The 9,482-nt window shown below is 39.2% G+C and overlaps 1 pseudogene; it reads right to left on the bottom strand.

Moving 5' to 3' along the window:
* Positions 1-3,483: 3,483 nt before the first annotated feature.
* Positions 3,484-3,614, bottom strand: LOC120237668 (annotated as a pseudogene).
* Positions 3,615-9,482: the final 5,868 nt, after the last annotated feature.

Genomic DNA, 9,482 nt, shown 5'->3' with positions numbered 1-9,482 from the left:
CCATTCGTCAGTTGATGGGCACTTAGGCTCTTTCCATGATTTGGCTATTATTGAGAGTGCTGCTGTGAACATTGGGGTCCATGTGCCCCTATGCATCAGCACTCCTGTATCCCTTGGGTAAATTCCTAGCAGTGCTATTCTGGGTCCTAGGGGAGTTCTATTGTTAATTTTTTGAGGAACCTCCACACTGTTTTCGAGAGGGGCTGCACTAGTTTACATTCCCACCAACAGTGTAGGAGGGTGCTCGTTTCTCCACATCCTTGCCAGCATCTATAGTCTCCTGATTTGTTCATTTTAGCCACTCTGGCCGGTGTGAGGAGGTGTCTCAGTGTGGTTTTGATTTGTATTTCCCTGATGATGAGAGGGACTGAGCATCGTTTCGTGTGTCTGTTGGCCATCTGGATGTCCTCTTTGGAGAAGTGTCTGTTCATGTCTTCTGCCCATTTCTTCACTGGATTATTTGTTTTCCAGGTGTGGGGTTTGTTGAATTCCTTATAGATTTTGGATACTAGCCCTTTATCTGCTATGTCATTTGCAACTATCTTTTCCTATTCTGTCAGTTGCCTATTAGTTTTATAGATTATTTCATTTGCCATGCAGAAACTTTTTATCTTGATGAGGTCCCAATAGTTCATTTTTGCTCTTGATTCTCTTGCCTTTGGAGATGTGTCAAGTAAGAAATTGCTGCAGCTAAGGTCAAGGAGGTTGTTTCCTGCTTTCTTTTCTAGGGTTTTGATGGTTTCCTGTTTCACGTTCAGGTCCTTTATCCATTTTTAGTTTGTTGTTGTGTGTGGTGTGAGGAAATGATCTGGTTTCTTTCTTCTGAATGTTGCTGTCCAGTTCTTCCAGCACCATCTGTTAAGGAGGCTGTCTTATTTCCATTGGAGACTCTTTCCCGCTTTGTCAAAGATTAGTTGGCCATACATTTGTGGGTCCCGTTCTGAGTTCTGTATTCCATGGTGTATGTGTCTGTTTTTGTGCCAATACCATACTGTCTTGATGATTACAGCTTTGTAGTAGAGGCTAACATCTGGGATGGTGATGCCTCCTGTTTTGGTTTCTTTCTTCACTATTACTTTGGCTATTCGGGGTCTTTTGTGGTTCCATACAAATTTTAGTATAGTTTGTTCTAGTTTTGAGAAGAATGCTGGTGCAATTTTGATTGGGATTGTACTGAATGTGTAGATTGCTTTGGGTAGTAATGACATTTTAATAATATTTATTCTTCGGACCCACCCATGAGCATGGGATGTTTTTCCATTTCTTTGTGTCTTCTTCAATTTCCTTCATAAGTTTTCTATAGTTTCATCATACAGATCTCCTGTATCTTTGGTTAGGTTTATTCCTAGGTATTTTATGGTATTTTTTGCAATTGTGAATGGGATCCGTTTCTTGATTTCTCTTTCTGTTGCTTCATTGTTGGTGTATAAAAATGCAACTGATTTCTGTACGTTGATTTTGTGTCCTGCAACTTTGCTGAATTCATGGATCAATTCTAGTAGGCTTCTGGTAGAGTCTTTTGGGTTTTCTATGTAGAATATGGTGTCGTCTGCGAAAAGTGAAAGTTTGACTTCCTCTTTGCCAATTCTGATGCCCTTTGATTTCCTTTTGTTGTCTGATGGCTGATGCTAGGACTTCCAGCACTAAGTGAAACAACAGTGGTGAGAGTGGACATCCCTGTCATGTTCCTGATCTCAGGGGGAAAGCTGTCATTTTTTTCTCCATTGAGGATGATGTTAGCTGAGGGCTTCTCATAGATGGGTTTTATGATGTTTAAGTAAGTTCCTTCTATCCCGATTCTCTTGAATGTCTTTATTGAGAAGGGATGCTGTATTTTGTCAAATGCTTTTTCTGCATCTATAGACAAGATCGTATGGTTTTTATCTTTTCTTTTGTTCATGTGATGTATCACACTGATTAATTTGCGAATATTGAACCAGCCCTGTAACCCAGGAATGAATCCCACTTGATCTTGGTGGATAATTCTTTTTATGTGCTGTTGCATTCAGTTTGCAAGTATCTTGTTGAGGAATTTTGCATCTGTATTCATCAAGGATATTGGCCTATAGTTCTCTTTTTTTGCTGGGTCTGTCTGGTTTGGGAATCAAAGTGATGCTGCTTTGTAGAATGAGTCTGGAAGTTTTCCTTCCATTTCTATTTTTGGAATAACTTGAGAAGAATGAGTATTCTGTTTTAAATGTCTGGTGGAATACCCAGGGAAGCTATCTGGCTCAGGGCTCTTACTTTGGGAGATTTTTGATAACTGATTCTATTTCTTCACTAGTTATGAGTCTGTTCAGATTTTCTATCTCTTCCCTTGTAAATTTTGGTAGTGAGTGTGTGTTTAGTAATGTGTCCCTTTCTTCTAAGTTTATCCATTTAGTTGGTATATAATTTTTTATCGTATTCCCTGATAATTGCTTGTATTTCTGAGGGGTTAGTTGTAATAAGTCCATTTTCATTCATGATTTTGTCTGTTTGAATGCTGTCTCTTTTCTTTTTGAGAAGCCTGGCTAGAGGTTTGTCAATTTTGTTTATTTTTTTCAAAATACCAACTCTTGATTTTATTGATCTTTTCAACTTTTTTTTTTTTTTTTTGGATTCTATATTGTTTATTTCCACCATGATTTTTATTATTTCTCTTCTGCTGGGTTTGGGGTGCTCTTATTTCTCTCCTTCTAGTTCCTTTAGGTGCACTGTTAGATTTTGTACTTGCGTTTCTTCTAATTTCTTGAAATAGGCCTGGAGTGCAATGTACTTTACTCTTAGGACTGCCTTTGCCAGATACCATAGAGTTTGAACTGTTATATTTTCATTTTCATTGTTTCCATATATTTTTAAATTTCTTCTGTAATTGCCTGATTGGCCCGTTCATTCTTTAGTATGGTGTTCTTTTTTTTTTTTTTTTTTTAAATGTTTTTTTTTTTTCTTGGAGAGAGAGAGAGAGACAGTGTAAGCAGGGGAGGGTCAAGAGAGAGGGAGTCACAGACTGAAACAGGCTTCATGCTCTGAGCTGGCAGTCAGCACAGAGCCCGATGCGGGGCTCGAACCCACGAACCGCGAGATCATGACTTAAGCGAAAGTCGGACGCTTAACTGACTAAGCCACCCAGGCGCCCCTAGTATGGTGTTCTTTAACCTCCATGTTTTTGGAAGTTTTCCAGACTTCTTCCTGTCATTGATTCCAAGTTTCATAGCATTGTGATCTAAAAGTGTGCATGGTATGATCTCAGTTCTTTTATATTTATTGAGGGCTGCTTTATGTCCCAGTATGTGATCTGTCTTGGAGAATGTGCCTTGCGCACTTGAGAAGAAAGTGAATTCCATTGCCTCAGGATGTAGAGTTCGAAATATATCTGTCAAATCCATGTGGTCCAATGTGTCATTCAAGTCCATTGTTTCTTTGGTGATTTTCTGTCTTGTTTATCTGTCCATTGCTGTAGTGGAGTATTAAAGTCTCCTGCTATTAGCACATCCTTATCCATAAGATTGTTTCTGTTTGTGATTAATTGTTTTATGTATTTGGATGCTCCTGTGTTCGGTGCATAGACATTTATATTAAACTGATAAGAACAGGTACTACACTTGATCTTAGCTGAAATGCTGAGAAGCAATGGTGCATAGACATTTATAATTGTTAGCTCTTCCTGGCAGATAGACCCTGTAACTATTATATAATGCCCTTCTTCATCCCTTGTTACTGCCTTTACTTTAAAGTCCAGTTTGTCTGATATAAGTATAGCTACTCCAGCTTTCTTTTCACTTCCAGTAGCATGATATATATTTCTCCATCTCCTTACTTTCAATCTGAAGATGTCCTCAGGTTTAGAATGAGTTTCTTGTAGACAGTAAACAGATGGATTTTGTTTTTTTTAATACATTCTGCTATGCTGTGTCTTTTGATTGGAGCATTTAGTCCATTTACATTCAGTGTTATTATTGAAAATTATGGGTTTAGAGTCATTATTTTCTTTGTAGGATTCATGCTTGTGGTGGTGTCTCTGGTACCTTGTGTTCCTTGTAACATTTCCCTCATAGAGTCCCCCTCAGAATTTCGTGTAGGGCTATTTTAGTGGTGACAAATTTTTTCAATTTTTATTTATTAGGGAAGACTTTTATTTCTCCTTCTATTCTGAAGGACAGGCTTTCTGGATAGAGGATTCTTGGCTGCATATTTTTTTCTGTTCATCACATTGTAGATTTCCTGCCATTCCTTTCTGGCCTGCCAAGTTTCAGTAGATAGGTCTGTCACCACTGTGATAGGTTTCCCATTGTATGTTAGGGCCCTTTTATTCCTAGCTACTTTCAGAATTCTCTCTTTGTCCTTATATTTTTCCAGTTTCACTATGATATGTCATGCAAAAAATCGATTCAAGTTATGTCTGAGGATTGTTCTCTGTACCTCTTGGATTTCAGTGTCTGTTTCCTTTCCCAGATTGGGAAAGTTCTCAACTATAATTTGTTCAAGGACTCCTTCGGTGCCTTTCCCTTTATCTTCCTTTTCTGGAATTCCTATGATATGGATATTGTTCCATTTGATTGTATCACTCTGTTCTCAGACTCTCCTTTTGTGTTCCTGGATCAGTTTATCTCCCTTTTTCTCGGCTTCCTCTTTTTCTATAATTGTATCTTCTAATTCACCTATTCTCCTCTTTGCCTCTTCAGTCCGTGCATTGGACACCTCCATTTTATTATGCATCTCATCACATATTTTAAGTCATCACAACTGTCTTTAAGCTCCATAGTCTTTGTAGCCATAGTTTGTCTGATGTCTTCCATGCCTTTTTCAAACCCAGGGATTAATTTTATGACTATTGTTCTAAATTCTTGTTCTGTTATGTTGCTTATATCTGTTTTGAGTAGTTCCTTAGCTGTCATTTGTTCCTAGAATTTCTTTAGAGGAGAGTTCTTCAGTTTCATCATTTTGGCTAGTTTTCTGTCTCTTATTAGTTTTAAAAACTTATTATGCACTCTGCATCTGCGGGTACTGCTGTATTAAAGAAGGCTCCTTGACTGTCCAGGGCCTGTCTGTTCAGGAAGTGTTCTTTGAATGGTGTCTCTTGGTCTTCTTGTTGAGACTTTGTTTTTTTTTATTTCCCTACTCGTAGTGGTATTTGGGACTCTCCACCATTTGTACTTTGGCTTGTTTCTTGAGGTAGCCCTGGAAAAGAAAACAGACAGACAAAGACAAACACACAGGGAACAAAGGCACACAAACACACAGACAAATCCAACAAAGATGCAAACCAAAAGGGAAAAAGAAAAAGAAAAAAAAAGAAAGGAAAAAAGGGAAAACTCTTGGCCTCCCCACTGGGGATGGAGTGGAGCTAGAAGAGCAGCGAAGCAGCTCCAGGCATACTGCTACCCCTCTGGGTGGAGCTGGCGAGCTGAGGAGCAGTTTCCTCTCCTGGCGTCACCTGGGACCAGGGCATCCAGCTCAAGGTCAGCTGCACAGCTGGAAACCGGATCACTCTGTATCCCAAGCCGAGGTTTTTCTCTTCTCAAGGTACAGGGACACTTCCTTGAGCAGTTTCAGCCGCTCTTTCTTTTCCCCTTGACTCACCACGGCTCCCTCCCTCCCTCCGTGTCTCCAGGTCCCAGCCCGTTTTTATCTTCCTCAGTTCACACTCATGCTATAAGGTTGTTTTTTCAGCGGCCTCTGTCTCCTTTTCCTCCCAAAGTCCTGGATTCTGTAAGGGTTCCTATGGATTCAGGCCTTCTCTGTTTGAGAGATGTGGGTGAGTAAAATATATGGAGCTCCCAACTTCTCTGCCATCTTGCTTCCTCCTCTACCAAATGCCTTTAAAAAGAAAAGTCTGTACTCATTGGTTCACTTTCCTTCTGTTGATTCCTTTGCAATAAAGCTTCCGTTCTCCTGTTCCCCTCTTTCCTCCAAGGTCATCTCCTAGTTGCTGAATCTGATGGCTATTTCTTGGTTCTTATCTCTTTAGAGATAAGATAATATCATCCTTAAAAATATTATGGAGAATTTCCAACATGTACAAATGTAGGGAGAATAAATGACATGGAGGATAGAAGGAGATGATATGCCATATACCTAAGTGGCCCTCCAAAAGGAAAACAGAGAAAACTATTAAGAGAAAATATGCAAAGAGATACACCTGATAATTTCTTAAAAATTGATGAAAGATGTGAGCCTCCTAATTCAAGAAATATAAAATGTCATATTCATCTAGACATTATTTAGTAAAGCTGAGTAATATCTTAGACAAAGATCTCAAAAGATATAAAAGACAAATGACCTACATTGAGTATATAAAACAATGATTTTAAGATTTAATTTGTGTAATTAAAAAATGATAGAAGCTGGAGAGAGGGATGGTCTAATGTCCCTTGAAATGAGAAGGTGATTTGAGACCATAAAATTAAGCAGGTCACTCCATGAAGTTTCCATGAAGGTTTATTTGGGGTAACTTGCTGATAGGGAGAATCAGGCAATGATGATACAGCTACACAATTATTCTTTTTTTTTTTTTTTTTTTTAAATGTTTTTTATTTATTTCTAGGAGAGAAAGAGAGAGATAGCGTGAGCAGGGGAGGGTCAGAGAGAGAGGGAATCACAGACTGAAACAGGCTCCAGGCTCTTAGCTGGCAGTCAGCACAGAGCCCGACGCGGGGCTCGAACCCACGAACCGCGAGATCATGACCTAAGCGAAAGTCGGACGCTTAACCGACTAAGCCACCCAGGCGCCCCTCACAATTATTCTTTTTAAAGTCTGGACCTCGTTCCAGATTTTACTGAGTGAGGGGATGTGTAGGAGAGCACTGTAGTGAGGTCACAGGGTTCCATGCAGCTCATTGGCAGCTAACCTTTAATTAGGTCTTGTGGTACCACCTATACATCAGGAAGGGGCAAGATGAGATTATCTTTAACAGATTCATGGGAGGCCAAAACAAGTATCTCACATCCCAGCCTTAGAAGCTATTTCTAAGGTAAGTGTATTAATCTCCAAGGGGCCCAGAAGAGATAGATCCAAGAGAGGTCATAGAGAGAAAATGAATAAAGTAGAGTGCCAGAGATAGAGTCAGTATTATCAGCACTCCTACAAAAAACAAGAGAGATAAAATACTAAAGAAAATAAATCATGTAAACTAGGAGGAGGGAGTAGGTTTAAAACATACTAAATTCCTTGTTTTATTTGGGGAGAAAGGAAAAGTATTTCACTGCATTTAGATTGTATTAAGTATGTGTATTAAAATTTGCATGGTCAACTAAATAAATATAAATATGATATATATTTTCTAAACAATAGAAAGAAAATGTCATTTAAAACAAAAGGCAGGAAAGCAAGGCAGAAAGCCAAGAAATGAGAGAAAAATAAATGTAGAAACACCACGACAGTGGAACAGAAAACAACTAAATTGGTAGAAATAACTTTGGATATATCAACAACGATAACAACAACAATAATAATCACAGAGCTCTCTAGTAAAAAGTGTGTATCATTAAGACTGGATTAAAAAAAATCCAAACATATGCTGTTTACATGATCACATCTAAAATATAAGGACCAGGAATATTTTAAGTAATGCAATAGAGATGATAGACCAATCAAATATGAACCAAAAGAAAGTTGGTATTTTTATAGTAGGTAAAAGAGATTTAAATTTAAGGAAAAAGCATTACTAGAGTTATAGGGCCACTACATAATGGTGGAAGTTTTGAATCACTGGGAGGAAGATTAAGATGTGCCACCTATAGTCCTCTTCAGAATTAAACGGTTTATCACTTCAGCTGCTGAGAATGTCACCCACGGGTAACTCTCAGCTCTTAGTCCCCAGAGGACATTGGAACCTCCTCAGCCAAGTTCACACCCTCTTCCCAGAGCAGCTGGAAGCAAATGACCAACAAATGATAAGCCAACAGGGGATACTCTGAAGGGTCAGTCCGTCTTTGAAACTCCTTACACGGCCAGCTTAGGCATTGCATTGAGACCACATCACATTTTGACTCTTCTCTCTGGCCAGTCCTGGTTCCTTCCCTTCCCTTCTCTTCCACAGGTGTTGAATACAAAAGCACTTCCTGGCAAATCTCCTACATACTCATTACTGTCTGAGACTTGGTTCCTGGGAAATCCAGACTACAACACATGGTACCAGAATGACCCAAGAAAAGCAAGTTCGGGGATGGGATTTAGGAGCAGTCTCACCCCTCCTCAGTTAGTCCTGGAGATTCCATACCTGACGGTAGGTGAAGCAAAGATAGTCCTTGACATAAGGTAGCAAGAAGTGCAATTGCTAAAACTCCCTGGAGGTGAATTGGAATGGCATACCGTTGGAAAGAAATGTATTAGTCTGTGTGCTATTTCCAGCATTTGAGAACTATGGAAAAGTAGTAACTAAATACAGTGGAATTGGATGGCCATTGTTAACTTCAAGTGATACTTGGGAAAAAGACAAGAAGCTCTAAACATTTAACTGGCCATTAAAAGCTAAGTGTGAAAGCCAGAGGATGCCATGGTAGCCTATGAAACAAAGCTCACCTCTTACACTGGAGGTGCAGGGAAAGCCCAACACAGCCATGAAAGTTGTAACGCACCAAAGTAGGTTAAGTGCCCTGCTGAAGATGATTTGCTACGACAGGACCGCAAAACAGCAGAAGCAGGGTGATAGTATATATATTTTTGTGGGCTCATATTGTAATGAGTCACGCAGTTAGAGAGGCAGCTACAGGAGACCCATAAAAGACCCACCGAGAGTCCTTTAGACTCTCATGGTTAATAGAACATGGTGTCCCTAAAGGCAAAATCAAAGGGCAACCAAAAGGACATTACTGAATCTGTACTGTCAAAGGAAACAATCAGAAGTCTGAGGTCACTCACCCAAAAAAAGCCACAATCCATTGTCCACCGTCTGGACATGAGCCAATTTTTGCACTCAAGACCCATTGGAAATTCGTTTTGAAAAAGGCAAGAAAAGGTTTCTTCATGTTTTGTAGATTATAAAACTACTAATCGAGGAACATGCCTTTCACTCTGATCAGAGCAGAAAAACCACGTTATTCATTTTTCCTCAATAGAGCAGTCAGCTCTATTCGGCATTCGGCATCACTTTTTTTTGCCCTTTGGGGAGCCCTAAAAGAATGTTTCTTTAGAAAACTGTTTCTGAGGCACAGTCTGTAGGTTTATTTTAGATGTGACCACCTGTGTGAGGTGTAAGGGTTATTTGAAAAGGAGCTCTTTCATTTGTCTTTGTGGAAAAGAGGTTGCCCCAATCAAAATGACATCACATTTGTGGGGCACCTGTAAAACTGTGCAGAAGTTGGCTCAAATACACTTTGTTTTCTTTTTCCTTTCCTATAGTAGTTAACTTGATTTCTTCTCTCCATAAATTCTCTAATAGGTTTACTAAAATACACAACAATCTGGGTTCCCTTTTCTATTAGTTCCTTTGTGAACATTTATGTAGTGAAGTTTAACTAACCTTAGTAGAACAGCTAGAGAATAATTAAAAGAAGAGAAA

The sequence above is a fragment of the Hyaena hyaena genome, unplaced genomic scaffold (assembly GCF_003009895.1).
Source record: "Hyaena hyaena isolate Hyena2069 unplaced genomic scaffold, ASM300989v1 scaffold_188, whole genome shotgun sequence".
NCBI lineage: Eukaryota > Metazoa > Chordata > Mammalia > Carnivora > Hyaenidae > Hyaena > Hyaena hyaena.
Note: the sequence above shows the minus strand (reverse complement) of the source record. Positions and strands in the feature narration are given on the sequence as shown.